This window comes from Cetorhinus maximus, chromosome 21, assembly GCF_964194155.1.
Source record: "Cetorhinus maximus chromosome 21, sCetMax3.hap1.1, whole genome shotgun sequence".
NCBI classification, from domain to species: Eukaryota; Metazoa; Chordata; class Chondrichthyes; order Lamniformes; family Cetorhinidae; genus Cetorhinus; species Cetorhinus maximus.
Window position 1 is genome coordinate 9,653,089 of NC_135899.1, and position 14,158 is coordinate 9,667,246.

Consider the following 14,158-nt stretch of genomic DNA (forward strand, 5'->3'; position numbering starts at 1 on the left):
GGAGAGGAAGGGATCAAAGAAGAAGGGCATGAAATAGATGAGAGAGTGTGGGTGGGGGCCTGTTAACGACGATGGAGGTTGGGGTGGGAGGGGGTGGCGGGGGGATGGGGAGGAGAGAGGTTATGCTTAGTTGAGGAAAAAGAAAAACATGTTGGAAGAGCTAATATACATGGTTCTATTTTCTGAACAGATGAAATGGAGAAACTTGGAGAACGGAATAGAGTCTGTACAGGAAGCGGATTGTGAGGAAGTGTAGTCAAGGGAGGTGTGGGAGTTAGTAGACTGGTGATGCATATTGTTCGTAGCCTATCTTCAGAAGGGGAGGTAGAGAAATCAAGGAAGGGAAGGGAAGAGATGGACCAGGTGAAGGTACCAAAAAGGTGGAAAATCAAATCAAAAAAATGAAATTTAATCAGAAGACGGCGATATCCTGGAATAGGAATGAGGGAAGGAGCCTGAAGACTGAAACAAGGAGTGTTCCTCATCATCCACAAAACGTCAGGCATATAAAATGCACATGGGGGTAACACATAGAAACAACTTTGATTTGCAGGAAGTGAAGGAGAGGTTGTTCAATATGAAAACAAGTTTAGCCTGGTGGAGGAGGGTGATGGTGAATGGGACCGGTTGGGCCTCCATTCCAGGGCAAAGTGGAAATCTCTCAGGCCAGCTTGATGGGGGATGGACCTTTAACTTGGATCTCCGTGGTGAAGAAGAGACAATAGGATCTGGAAACTGGAAACAGTTGGAGTGATGTAGGGCAATGGAACAGTCACTGATGTAGGTTGGAAGAGACTCCACAAGGTGGGGGGAGAAATAATGGCAAAATGGGTAGGCCTCAGTTCAGTGGGACAGGGACAGCCTTATACAATAGATCAATGAGGGCAATCCTCTTGTAGATTTTGGGAAGGAGGTAGAAGCGGGCTGTTGTAGTTGCAGGACTATAAGGCTGGAGGCTGTAGAGGGAAGATCTCCAAAGGAGATGAGGTCAGTGTTGTCCCAGATGCATTGGCTTGATGTTTGGTCATGGGGTCATGGCTTAGCGGAGGTAAGAAGAAGTTTCAGGGAGTTCGTTTTCAGGCTCTGCTAGGTGGAGGTCAATATGTCAGACAACATCAGCATCATACTTGTCAACAGGTTTGATGGCGATTTTATGACTGGGCTTGACAGAACCGAGCGCTGCAAGTTCAGAGGGAGAAAGGTTGGTGAGTGAGGGAAAAAGATAATTTGAGACAGCTGATCTCACGCCACGTTCCATGCCAATGAAAAATATACAGCGCGTCAGAGGCCAGACGGAGGTGTCTATGTGGATGGAGAACATTAGAAGCTGGTAACATGTTCCACTGAGTGGCAGGAAGTCTCCTAGCAAAAGAATGAGCACAGAGTGGAGATGACGGAAGAAGATCTCAAAGCGTTTCCAATATCAAATTCATTGGGGTGCAGGTGTGATGGGATGAAGCTGAGGCTTTTACTGAGGGAAGATCATTCGGTGTCAGGGAGGGGAAGGCCAGAGTGCATCGTGAATACATGGTAAATGGTGAAATCTGAAGGTGAGAATGTGTTGAAGGGAAGCGAAGTGAAGGTAGGATTCAGAGGGTCTTGGTATCCTTATGTAGGAGAAGGTTGCAATCCTTCACACCCGAACAGAAGATAACAAAAATAAGTTTTTGTTCAAGTGCTGAATGAGGCAAAGACTGAGCTGAAACTGTGGAGTATAAACACTTTGTGATTGAAGAATTAGTGATTCTTCACAGAAAATCGACAGTGTCCATGGTGAATGGCGTTCAGAGGAGACCCTAGAGATTTTTAAAAATTAATTTATGGGAACTGGGTGTCGTTGGCTACACCTGTATTTATTGCCCCTCCCTAGTTGCCCTTGAGAAGATGGCGGTGAACTGCCGTCTTGAACCGCTGCAGTCCATATGGTTTAGTACACCCGCAGTGCTGATAGGGAGGGTGTTCTCGGATTCTTATGGAGCGACAGGAACGGCGACATGTTTCCAAATCAGGCTGGTAAATGGCTTGGAGGGGAACTTCCAAGTGGTGGTGTTCCCATGTATTTGCTGCCCTTGTCCTTCTTCATGGTCATGTGTTAAGAAAGTGCTGCCAAAAGAGCCTTGGTAAGTTTCTGCAGTGCACCTTGTAGATGGTACACACTGCTGCTGCTGTGCGTTGCTGGTGGAGGAGTGAATGCTTGTGCATGTGGTGCCAATCAAGGGCACTGCTTTGCCCTGGGTGTTGTCAAGCTACTTGAGCGTTGTTCGAGATGCATTAATCCAGGTAAGTGGAGAGTATTCCATCACACCCCTGACTTGTGCCTTTTAAGACGGTAGACAGGCTCTGGGGAGTCAGGAGGTGAGTTACTCACCAGAGGATTCATAGCATCTGACTGCTGTTGCAGCCACAGCATTTATATGGCTGGTTCATTTCACTTCCTGGTCAATGGTAACCCCCCAGGACGTTGATATTGGGGGATTCAGAAATAGCAATGTCATTGAAAGTCAAGGGGTGTTGGTTAGATTCTCTATTGTTGGAGATGGTCATTGCTTGGTAATTGTGTGGCGTGAATGTTACTTACCACTTATCAGCCCAGACCTGGACATTATCCAGGTCTTGCTTCATTTGGACATTGGCTGCTTCAGTACCTGAGGAGTCACGAATGGTGTTGAACATTGTGTAATCATCAGTGAACATCCTCACTTCTGACCTCTTGATGGAAGGAAGGTCATTGATCAAGCAGCTGAAATGGTTGGGCCTAGGGCACTACCCTGAGGAACTCTTGCAGTGCTTCCCCGGAACTGGGATGTCTGACCTCCAACAACCATAACCATCTTTCATTGTTCTAGGCATGACTCCAACCAGCTGGGATTGTTTCCATTGACTTCGGTTTTGCTAGGGTCCCTTGATGCCACACGTGGTCAAATGCTGCCTTGATGTCAAGGGCAGTTATTCTCACCTCACCTCTGGTGTTCAGCTTGTTGTCCATGTTTGAACCAAGGCTGTAATGAGGTCAGGAGCTGAGTGACCCTGGCAGAATCAAACTTGGCATCAGTGAACAGGCTATTGCTGAGTAAGTGCTGCTTGATTGCACTGTTGGTGACCATTTTCCATCACTTTACTGATGGCCGTGAGTAGACTGATGAGGCGAAAATTGACCAGGATGGATTTGTCCTGCTTTTTGTGTGCAGGACATACCAGGGCAATTTCCCATATTGTCGGGTAGATGCCAGTGTTGTAGCTGTACTGGAACCGCTTGGCTAGGGGCGGGGCAAGTTCTGGACCACAAGCCTTCAGCACCATTGTCGGAACATTGTAAGGGCCCATAGCCTTTGTACTATCCAGCGCCTTCAGCCGTTCCTTGATATCACGTGGAGTGAATCGAATTGGCTGAAGACTGGCACCTGTGATGCTGGGGGCCTCTGGCAGAGGCCGAGATGGATCATCCTCTTGGTGCTTCTGGCTGAAGATTACTGCGAATACTTCAGCCTTATATTTTTCCCTGATGAACTGCATTCCCCCATCATTGAGGATAGGGATATTTGTGGAGCCTCCTCCTCCAGTGAACTATCTAATTGTCCACCACCAGTCACGATTGAATGTGGCAGGACTGCAGAGCTTAAATCTGATCCATTGGTCGTGGAGTGACTTACTTCTTTTGCTACTTATGATGTTTAGTCCTCTGTAGTAGCTTAAGTAGGTTGGCACCTCATTTTCAGGTGTGCCTGGTGCTGCTCCTGGCATGATCTCCTGCATTCTTCATTGAACCAGTGTTATCCCCTATCTTGGCGTTGGTGGCAGAATGGGGAATATGTCGGTCCATGAGGTTAGAGATCATGGTTGAGTACCATTCTGCTGCTGCTGATTGCTCACAATGCCACATGGTTGCCCAGTATTGAGTTGTTAGACCTGTTCGAAATCTAACACATTTAGCACAGTGGTAGTGCCACATATCACAATGGAGGATATCCTCAGTGCGAAGGTGTTACTTCATCTCCAACGACTGTGCAGTGACGATTCCTACCAATACTGTCATAGACAGATGCATCTGTAGCAAGCAGGTTTGGGAGTATTAGGTCAATTATGATTGTCCCTCTTGTTGGTTCCCTCACCACCTGCCGCAGACCCATTCTAGCAGGTAAGTCCTTGAGGACTCGGCCAGCTCGGACTGTGGTGGTTCTACTGAGCCACTCTTGGTGATGGACATTGAAGTCCCCAATCCAAAGTACATTTTACACCCTTATCAGTGGTTCCTCCAAGTGCTGATTCATCAGCTGAGGTTGGGGTTTGTGACACGTGACAATCAGCAGGCGGCTTCCTTGACCACCTTTGACCTGTTGGCATTAGACTTCATGGGGGTCGGAATAAATGTTGACGACTTTCCGGGCAACTCCCTCCAGACTCTATACCAATGCACCGCCACCTCTGCTGGGTCTGTCCTGCCGATGGGATAGGACATACCCAGGGATGGGGAAGGCAAGGTATGATTCCGATGACTATTTCAGGCTGTTGCTTGACTAGTCTGTGTTGCAGCTCTCCCAATTTTGACACAGGCCCCTTGATGTTAACAAGGAAGATTTTAATGGTCGACAGGGTTGGGCTTAGATACCAATTAGAAGCAGGAGTAGACCATTCGGCCCACTGAGCCTTGTGGCTGATCTGATTGTAACCTCAATCTCACAATCCTGCCTACCCCCGATAGGCTTTCACCCCATTTGCCATTGTCGTTTCTGGTGCCTATTACCATGCCTTTTCATTCCTTGTTATTGACTTTTTATCAGTTGGATACAATTGAGTGACCTGCTATGCCATTTCAGAGTGAACCACATTGCTGTGGATCTGGAGTCATATGTAGGCCAAACCAGTTGAGGAACCAGATGGTTTTCTACGTCAATTAGCAATAGTTTCATTAGACTTTTTAATTCCAGAGTTCTATTGAATTCCAGTTCCACTATCTGCTCTGGTACGATTCGAGCACGTTTATGCGAAGCACTGTCTCTAGGTTACTAGCCCAGTGACAATACTACAAGCCACCACCAATGTGAGCTAACATGGAAGACAGGCAAATACGTTCGCTGGCAGCAGTTCAATGGGAATGGGGTCACTGGAGCTCGGAGGAAGATCCTGAGATCCAATCTCAGTAAAAAGCTGCAGCAAATACGGTGACAACAGCACAGTTGGAATTCAGCTTAGGCGAAAGCCAATTTCTGACCAGGACACGGCAAAGTAGCAGAATAAAGCTCAGAGACCAGCTGTGCAGTGAAATATTGTTCTGACCATGAATTTATAACAAGTGACCTTAAACTTGAAGCGATTGTGTGGAAGAGCAGATTCACGGCAGCAAATCAACACTCGGGGTGATATTGGAAATCCGTGGGGTCGTAAAGTCGTGGAATCACATTTGCCGACTGTTATATGACAGGGCGGATATTCTGTAACATTGAAGTCAATGAAAGTGAATATCAGGCGGAGAGCATTTAGTCTCGCTAATGTCCCCAACCTTTTCAGCATCCAAAGTATTATAATTGTGTATGGATCAGACATGCTTTATTTGAATGGTCGCAAAGATCGAGAGGCTAAATGCTCCGCTTCCAAAATACCACACCGAGCTCGCTCTGTTTATCGGCATAAGTGTTGCCTTTCAGGTGAGATGTTAAACCAAGGTCTTATCTGCTTCAAGCTATGTTTCGGAGGCGACAGGAAAGAGAAGCAGGGGAGTTATCCTTCTGCCCTCAAAAGAATGCCAAAGAGAATTTAGCAGTTTATTAGTTTTACATTCTCTTTGTGGATCTTGCTGCATGTAAAATGGCTACTGCACTTGCGGAAATTCATTGCGGGTGGTAAGTTTCTGGGATGGGTTGTGACCCTGTCTGAACGCAAGTCTTTCATTGTTACAAAGCACACAGCTGCCACCTGCTGACAGAACCTCAGTGCTGCAGGAAACAATACCCCAATAAAAAAATAAACCGATGACTGTCTTTGAAAGGTTCGCTGTGACGCCTGCAACTGATTGAAACCCTTTTGACACAGGTGGAAACCGTGCACACGCGCAATGACTGCGATGGCGTCATGAAAACATGGATAAATGAAAATCTATAAGTTTAACCGGACACTGGTGAGACCACATCTGGAATACTGTGTACATATTGGTCTCCTTATTTAAGGAAGAATGTAAATGCATTAGAAGCAATTCAGAGAAGGCTTACTAGACTATTACCAGGAATAGGCAAGTTATTTTATGAGGAAAGATTGGACAGACTAGGTTTATGTCCGCTGGAGTTTAGAAGATTAAGAGGCGACTTGATTGAAAGATCCTGAGTGGTCTTGATAGGACGGATGTGGATATGATGGTTCCGATTGTGGGAGGATCTGGAATGAGGGGTGTCTGTTTAAAAATAAGGAGCCGCCCATTTCAGACAGATGAGAAGATTTTTTTTTCACAGAGGGTAGTGAGTCTTTGTAACTCCCGTCCTCAAAAAGCAGTGGAAGCAGAGCCTTTGAATGTTTTTGAGGCAGAGATGGATAGATTATTGATAAAGGAGGGGGTGAAATATTTCCGGGGGTCGCCTGGATGTTACGGTCAGATCAGCCATGATCTGTATTGAATGACAAAGCAGTCTCGAAGGGCAGCTCAGTTGCAAGGTTTTGGGTTCAAGTCCCCCTCCAAAACCTGAGCCCTAAAATCAAAGCTGACACTCCGTGCAGCACTGATGGAGTGCCACATTGTCAGCGATAACGTCTTTCAGATGAGATGATAAACTGGGGCTGCATGTGCCTGCTCTTGTTAATGAGAAGGTTCACTGGCACCATTTCAAAGAAGAGCAGTGAGTTATCCCCGGTGTCCTGGCCAAAATTTATCCCTCAATCAGCATCACCTCAACTTTTTACAATTTATATAAATGACTTGGATGAAGAACTCAAAAGTAAAGTTGCTAAATTTGCTGATGATACAAAATTAGGTCGGAAATTCATTTGTGAAGAGGACATAAGGGCACTACAAGAGACCATAGGTATGTTAAATGAATGGGTTAATATCTGACAAATGGAGGGCGCTGCTCCTGAATTGAGCTTTATCTGCTCAAACTGACATTTAAAAGGACATGCATTTATATAGCCCTTCAAGCTGCTTTATAGCGTCTTTGAAGCACGGTCATTTTTGAAAGGCAGGAAACAACTAATTTTATACAAAGCAAATCGCAAAAATAACAATGTGATAATGGTCAGACATTCTGTGTTGTCATTGGTCAAACGAACATACAAACTATGACCTGGGGATAGCTAGCTGCTCTTCTTTGAAAAGGTGCTATGTGACCTTTGCCACCCACCAGAGCAAGCACATGTAGCCTCAGTTTACCATCTCATCCAAAAGACGACACCTCTGACAGTGTGGCACTCCCTCAGAACTCCATGGACTGTCATTGACTCCTAGTTCGTATGTTCATTTGAACAGTGACAATGGCGATTGTCACATTGTAATTTGTGTGTGAGTTTGCTTTGCACAAAATTAGTTGCCGTGTTTCCTACAACAATGACCACGCTTCAAAGTTACTTCTTTGTCTATAAAGTGGCATGAAGTAGTATATAAATGCAAGACTTTTTAATGTAAGTTTGAGCAGATAAAGTTCATTTCCGGAACTAGAAAAAAATCTCGAGATATTCAAACGCTGTGTCTGGGGGTTTGGGACCTGTGGATTCACATCTCAGGCAGTGCTCCACCCACAACGAGTGCCTGAAAAAGAGGCTGCACATCACAGAGTGTCTGAACAGGACTATGGGACAGACCAGTGGAAAATGGGAGGGGATTAAATCACATTCTGATTGGGATTGGTATTGAACTGTGTCCTCCTACAGGGAGATCATTCCTGCCAATCCAGAAGGGAGAAAACACAGGGTGTGACCCGTGTCACAACTCACTGGGGATAGTGCGCTGTATAATCAAGCCCCACTGCGCCCTGGGCCACGACAAATGTGAAAAGCTTGATCAAAGCACCAAATTTCCCCAATTCTACCTACCTGTTTAATTTTGGTTAACAGAATACGAGCACCGGGTTAGTAAACTTAATAAGTAAATAACTGTTTGTTAAACAACTTGACTTTAACAAGTGGTAAAAGAAAGAAATATGAACTGTTAACTTCTAACTCTATAACTTAAACTCTACCCCTTCTGAAATCCCACATACACACAACAAGATATAAAAGACAGACAAAACCTGGATTTTAAGGGTGGGATAAAACAGTTCAATAGCACCAATCCGGAGTACAGGATTCGACGCACTGATTTTAATTGATGTCTTCCAAATTCCCCTCAGTTCTCTGTTGATGACATGAGGTCGCCTTCCAGCACTTTCAGTCATTCGTTCATTGGTTGAGAACTTGCTTTTTCATGTTTTTAATGATGATTTTCCCTTTTACCTCTTTACAGGTTTTTTTTTAGAGAGAGCAGGTTACAGAGATATGAGTAAAAATCCAGCCAGCTATTCTTGTAGAATTAATGGAATCTTACACACAAAGAGAAAGAGGTTTTAGGTGTTTTGTATTTCCAGGCTAATTTTCTGTTGCATGGCTACCACACAAAACCTGGTCACCTCTTCAGGAGCCAATTAAAATATTATGGTGAGACATAAGTCCGGGACTCCTTTCCTGCACCAAACAGTCTTTCATGGCGCACTCTGTTCCAGGATAGCAACATTTGTATATATTTCTCACCCTGTTCCAGTAGACATATCTTTCAAACTGCAGCCATTGTAGTTTTAAATCCACAGTCCAACATAAATGCAGAAAAATAAAAATGTTAGAGTTAAGTAAAAATTTCTATATAAGGTTTCTATTTCTGTGTTCTTAGTAAAATTAAGGGTTAGCAGAATTTTCCAGGCAAGCCTTGTTGGCCATAAAGGTCCGTGTCAGCAGAGTTCTCCAGACATACCTTGGGAGTCATAACATATTAACAGTTTGGGAGACAGAACGGAGTTGAAGATAAACAGAAAAGGATGAGAACAGCTGGTACCAGGACGAGTCAGGCTAGGACAAGATAAGGGGAGCTTTACTTGAATAAGGGAAAATATGTACATGGGACAGGGCAACACCTGCTTATTATGTGATTATGTATTGACAAAGATTGGAATTCAAATAATGTACTGTCTACGTGACCAATAGGGTATAAAAATGTTGGCTTTCTTGTAATCAGTAGAATTCTGCGTTAGGCAGACTAAGACAGTTTCTCCCTGCGTTTGCTTGAATAAACCAATCGTTAAACTATACCTGAGTCTCCTGTGGTCGATCCTTAGATGCTACCACTTCCTGCTCGAAAGAATCCCGTCTCGGAACTGAGACATAAACAGACATTTTATTAAGGTTGTAAAAATACAGAGCAAAGGGGGAAGGGAAGAGAAGAGGCCAATGTTGATTTGAAATAAATAACTTGTTTTATTGCAGAGATATTCTGTGTTTCTATTGTGAAAAATGTTCCACATGTTCCACAATCAGGATCATCCGTGTCTATTTTTATTGTTACTGTCTGGATGTTAAGCATCGCCTGGAAAGAAGCTGCATAGGAAGGTAAACCTCATGTATGGGCCCCGACACCCCTTACGCAGCCCAGCGGAATTTCCTTATATTCATTTCAAGGGGAGGAAAATCTGGGCAGTTCCTGTCATTGGCGATAATCCTTCCCGCCGGACGGAATTCTACTCAATTTTGGAAAATACTCTCGCCTGTCATCAGCATGGGGAGAGTTCTGTCATTATCTTTAAAATAAGAGCGAGGTCATTCAGGGGTGAAATCTCGAAGCATTTTTTTAACGAAGTGCAAGTGCTGTTTTGGGGGGAGGGGTGTTTAAACTAAGTTGGCAGGGGGATGGGATACATAGTGGAGGCACAGGAGGGGATGACGCAAAGCCAAATTTGGAAAAGAAACGAAGTCACTCTGGAAGGAAGAGCAAATATAGACCTGTTAAGGCAAGGGAATAATGCAAGGCTGGATTGCCTCTATTTTAACCAAAGTATCCTTACAAGGCATATGAATTGAGGACGTTGATTAACACATGGGAATATGATATTGTTTCTATCACAGAGGCATGGTTGAGGGGAGGGCAGGACTGGTAACTCAATATTCCAGGGTTTAGAATCTTCAGACGTGACAAGGGGGATGGAAAGAGGAGGGAGCATTGCACTATTGGTCAAGAAGCCTATTGCTGCAATGAGGAGGGATGGCATCTTAGAAGGTTCCTCAAATGAGGACAAATGGGGAGAACGTAAAAACAAAAAGAGGGCAATCACTTTGCTGGGAGGCCTCCAAATAGTCAGGGGAGATAGAGAAGCAGATATGTAGGCAAATCTCAGAGAAGCAAAAGATAATAGGGTATTAAGGGTAGGGGATTTCAACCATATTAACTCGGATAGTGCTAGAGTGAAAGGCTTAGAGGGGGAAGAATTTTTGAAGTGTATCCAGGAGAGCTTTCTGAGTCAGCACATAGAAAGTCCTACTAGAGAAGGGCGAGGAAAGAAGCCGGGCAAGTGATAGAAGTGTCAGTGGGGGAGCATTTCGGGGATAGTGACCATAACTCTGTAAGATTTAAGGTAGTTATGGCAAAGGGAAAATATGGGCCGGAAATAGAGGTCCTGAACTGAGGGAAGGCCTATTTAAATGTAAGAAGACATGACCCGGCCAAAGTGAGTCGGAGGCGCTCCATGTTGCAAAGTCTACTTGTTACAAAGTGGGAGTCATTCAAAAAGGAAATAGTGAGAGTTCAGGGCCAACATGTTCTCGTGAAGATGAAGGGTAGGACCAACGAGTCTCGGGAATCCTGGATGTCAAGGGATATAAGGGATTGGATAAGGAAAAATAAAGGAGGCTTATGGCAGATACAGAGGGCTTAAAACAGCAGAAGCCCCAGAGGAGTGTAGAGGGATACTTAAATAAGTAATTAGGAGAGCGAAGAGGGGACACGAAGAAACACTCGCAGGCAAGGCAAGGGGAAATCCCAAGGCACTTTATAAATATATTAACGGCAAGAGGATAACCAGGGAAAGAGTAGGGCCCATTAGGGACCAAAGTGGCACTCTGTGCGTGGAGCCGGAGGACTCAACATTAAAGTTTTTAAATGATTACTTTCCATCTGTGTTCATTATGGAGAAGGACGATGTAGGTGTAGAAATCGGGGAGGGGGACTGTGTACTTGTACAAATTAACATTGAAAGAGAGGAGGTATTAACGGTTTTAGTGGGCTTAAAAGTGGATAAATCCCCAGGCCCAGATGAGATGTTTCCCAGGCTGCTATGTGAGGCAAGGGAGAAGATTGCAAGGGCTCGAACACTAATTTTCAAACCCTCTCTGGCCGCAGGAGAGGTGCCAGAGGGCTGGAAGTCAGCGAATGTGATAACTTTATTCAACAAAGGTGGTAGGTATAAACCAGGTATAATGAATCTATTAATGTACATAAAATTTGGGAAGATATTTTTCTTTTAAAAAAGAGGTTTAGTTTTCGGGTACGTCTTAATTGCATTAAAGCCAGCTAGTCTTGGTGCTTTGATATGTACTAGTTTTGAGATGTAAGACAGATAGCATGCAGTTGCATGTTTTCAATAGAGCATTCAAGAAGTCGGGTGAAAATTGATGCCTTTCGTGCAGCTACGAAGCAATATGTTTATATTACTGATAAAATTGGTATTATGAAAGAGGTTTCATTGTTAAAAGGTGAAGTTTTGTGTGCGGGCAGAGGCAATGTAAGATCAAAATGCAGCTGCAAGCCTCCAACTGGCTCCACGTGAAAAGAACCTCATTTTGAATTCGTGAGGTAAAAATGCTTTGCCTGGTGTTTGGTTAAGTCTATGAATTGCTATTGCCTTAATGGAGATTAGTTTGGGAATTTGTTAAAAAGATATGATAGTAGTAATTTGTAGCCATGCGTACATATAGTTTAACCTGCATAAATTAATAAAATGTTTCATATAGCTTAATGTAAAATCTCGAGAACTAGTGGTCTAATTCCTGAGTTTAGAGTCGCATCTCAAACATAACACTTAAAATTATTGGTTATGACCATTGTTTAAAGTTTCCTTCTGGGATTTTAAAAAATAACTCCACTTTACCAACAGCCACAAAGTCTAACATCAGTGTTAGGGAAACTATTGGAAAAAATTCTGAGGAACAAGATTAAGCTCCACTTCGAGAGGCAGGGATTAATCAGGGATAGTCAGCTTGACTTTGTCAGGGTAATACCATGCCTAACAAATTTGATTGATTTTTTAGAGGAGGTGACTAGTTGTGTAGATGAGGGCAGTTGATATAGTCTACATCGACTTCAATAAGGTTTTTGACAAGATCCAGCATGGGAGAATTGTCAAGAAGCTAAATGCCCATGGGTTCCAGGGCAATTTGGCAAATTGGAACCAAAATTGGCTTAATGGCAGAAGGCAGAGGGCGATGGTCAAAGGTGTTTTTTTTGTGATTGGAAGCTTGTGATGTACTGCAGGGATCGGTGGTGGGACCCGTGCTGTTTCTAGTGTACATTAACGATTTAGATGTGAATTTAGGAGGTACGATAAGCAAGTTTGCAGATGACATGAAAATTGGTGGTGTCATAAACAGTGAGGAGGAAAGCCTTAGATCACAGCGCGATATAGATGGGCTGGTAAGATGGGCAGAGCAGTGGTAAATGGAGTTTAATACTGAGAATTGTGAGGTGATGCATTTTGGGAGGACTAACATGGCATGGGAATACTCAATGAATGGTAGGAACCTAGGAAGTACAGAGGGTCAGAGGGACCTTGGTGTACATGTCCATTGATCCCTGAAGGCAGCAGCACATGCAAATAAGGTGCTTAAGATGGGATATGGTATACTTGCCTTTATTAGCCGAGGCATAGAATATAAGAGCAGGGAGGTTATGTTGGAGCTGTATAAAAAGCTAGTCAGGACACAGGCGGAGCACTGTGTGCAGTTCTGGTCGCCACATCATAGGAAGGATATGATTGCACTGGAGAGGGTGCAGAGGAGATTCACCAGGATGTTGCCTGGGCTGGAGAGGTTCAGCTACGAAGGGGGACTGGATATGCTAGGGATGGCTTCCTTAGAGCAGAGAAGGCTGAGGGGGGACCTGATAGAGATGAGCAAAATTATGATGGGCATAGATAAGGTAGATAAGAAACTCTTTCCCTTAACAGAGGTGTCAATTGTCAGGGGTCATAGAATTATGTTAAGGGGCAGGAGGTTTAGAGGGGATTTGAGGAAAAACATTTTCATACAGAGGGTTTTTGAAATCTGGAACACAATGCCTGAGAAGGTAGTGGAGGCTGGAATCCTCACAACATTTAAGCAGTAATTAGACGATCATTTGAAACGCCATAGCGTACAGGGCTATGGGCCAAGCGCTGGAAAATGGGATTAGAATAGATCGATCCTTGATGGCCAGCATGGACACAATGGGCTGAAGGGCCTGTTCTTGTGCTGTATACCTCTATGACTCTATCTGCAGGGAAGTTCATCCAATTTTGCCACAAGCCCCTAGATGTTAGTGAGGAGGATTTTGCAGGTTCACAGGGCTGATTTTGTCATTGTCATTTCCGGTGCCCAGGTTGCTGCCAGGTGGTCTGTCTGGTTTCATTCCTTTTTCTAGACTTTGCACTGGGACTGAGTGGACAACTAGGCCATTTCAGAAGGTATTACGAGTCAACCATGTTGCTGTGGATATGCAGCCAGCAAACGACAGATTTCCTTCTGTAAAGGTATTAGTGAACCAGGTGGATCTTTTTGACAATCGACAATGATTTAATGGTCACTATTACTGAGGTTAGCTTTTTGATACCAGATTTATTAACTGAATTCAAATTCCACCAGCTGCCTTGCTCGGATTCGAATCTGTATCCCCACAGCAGTAGCCTGGACCTCTGGATTACTAGTTTGTTGACATTAACACTATGCCACCACTTCACCCACTCAGCCCTCACCCTGAGTACGGATCGTACTCAAACAGCCTGTACTTTCTAAACTCATACCATAGCGCCTAACATCAGATGTGATTCCACGATTGGGCAGCACTTACTGAACAAACTCAATTACACTACAATATTACATGAACAACCAATTCAAGAATAACAGTCAGGCTTGTAATGGGACTCACTTACGCTTGCCAGAAGCGACATAAAATCACACACAGGGCTCTGCC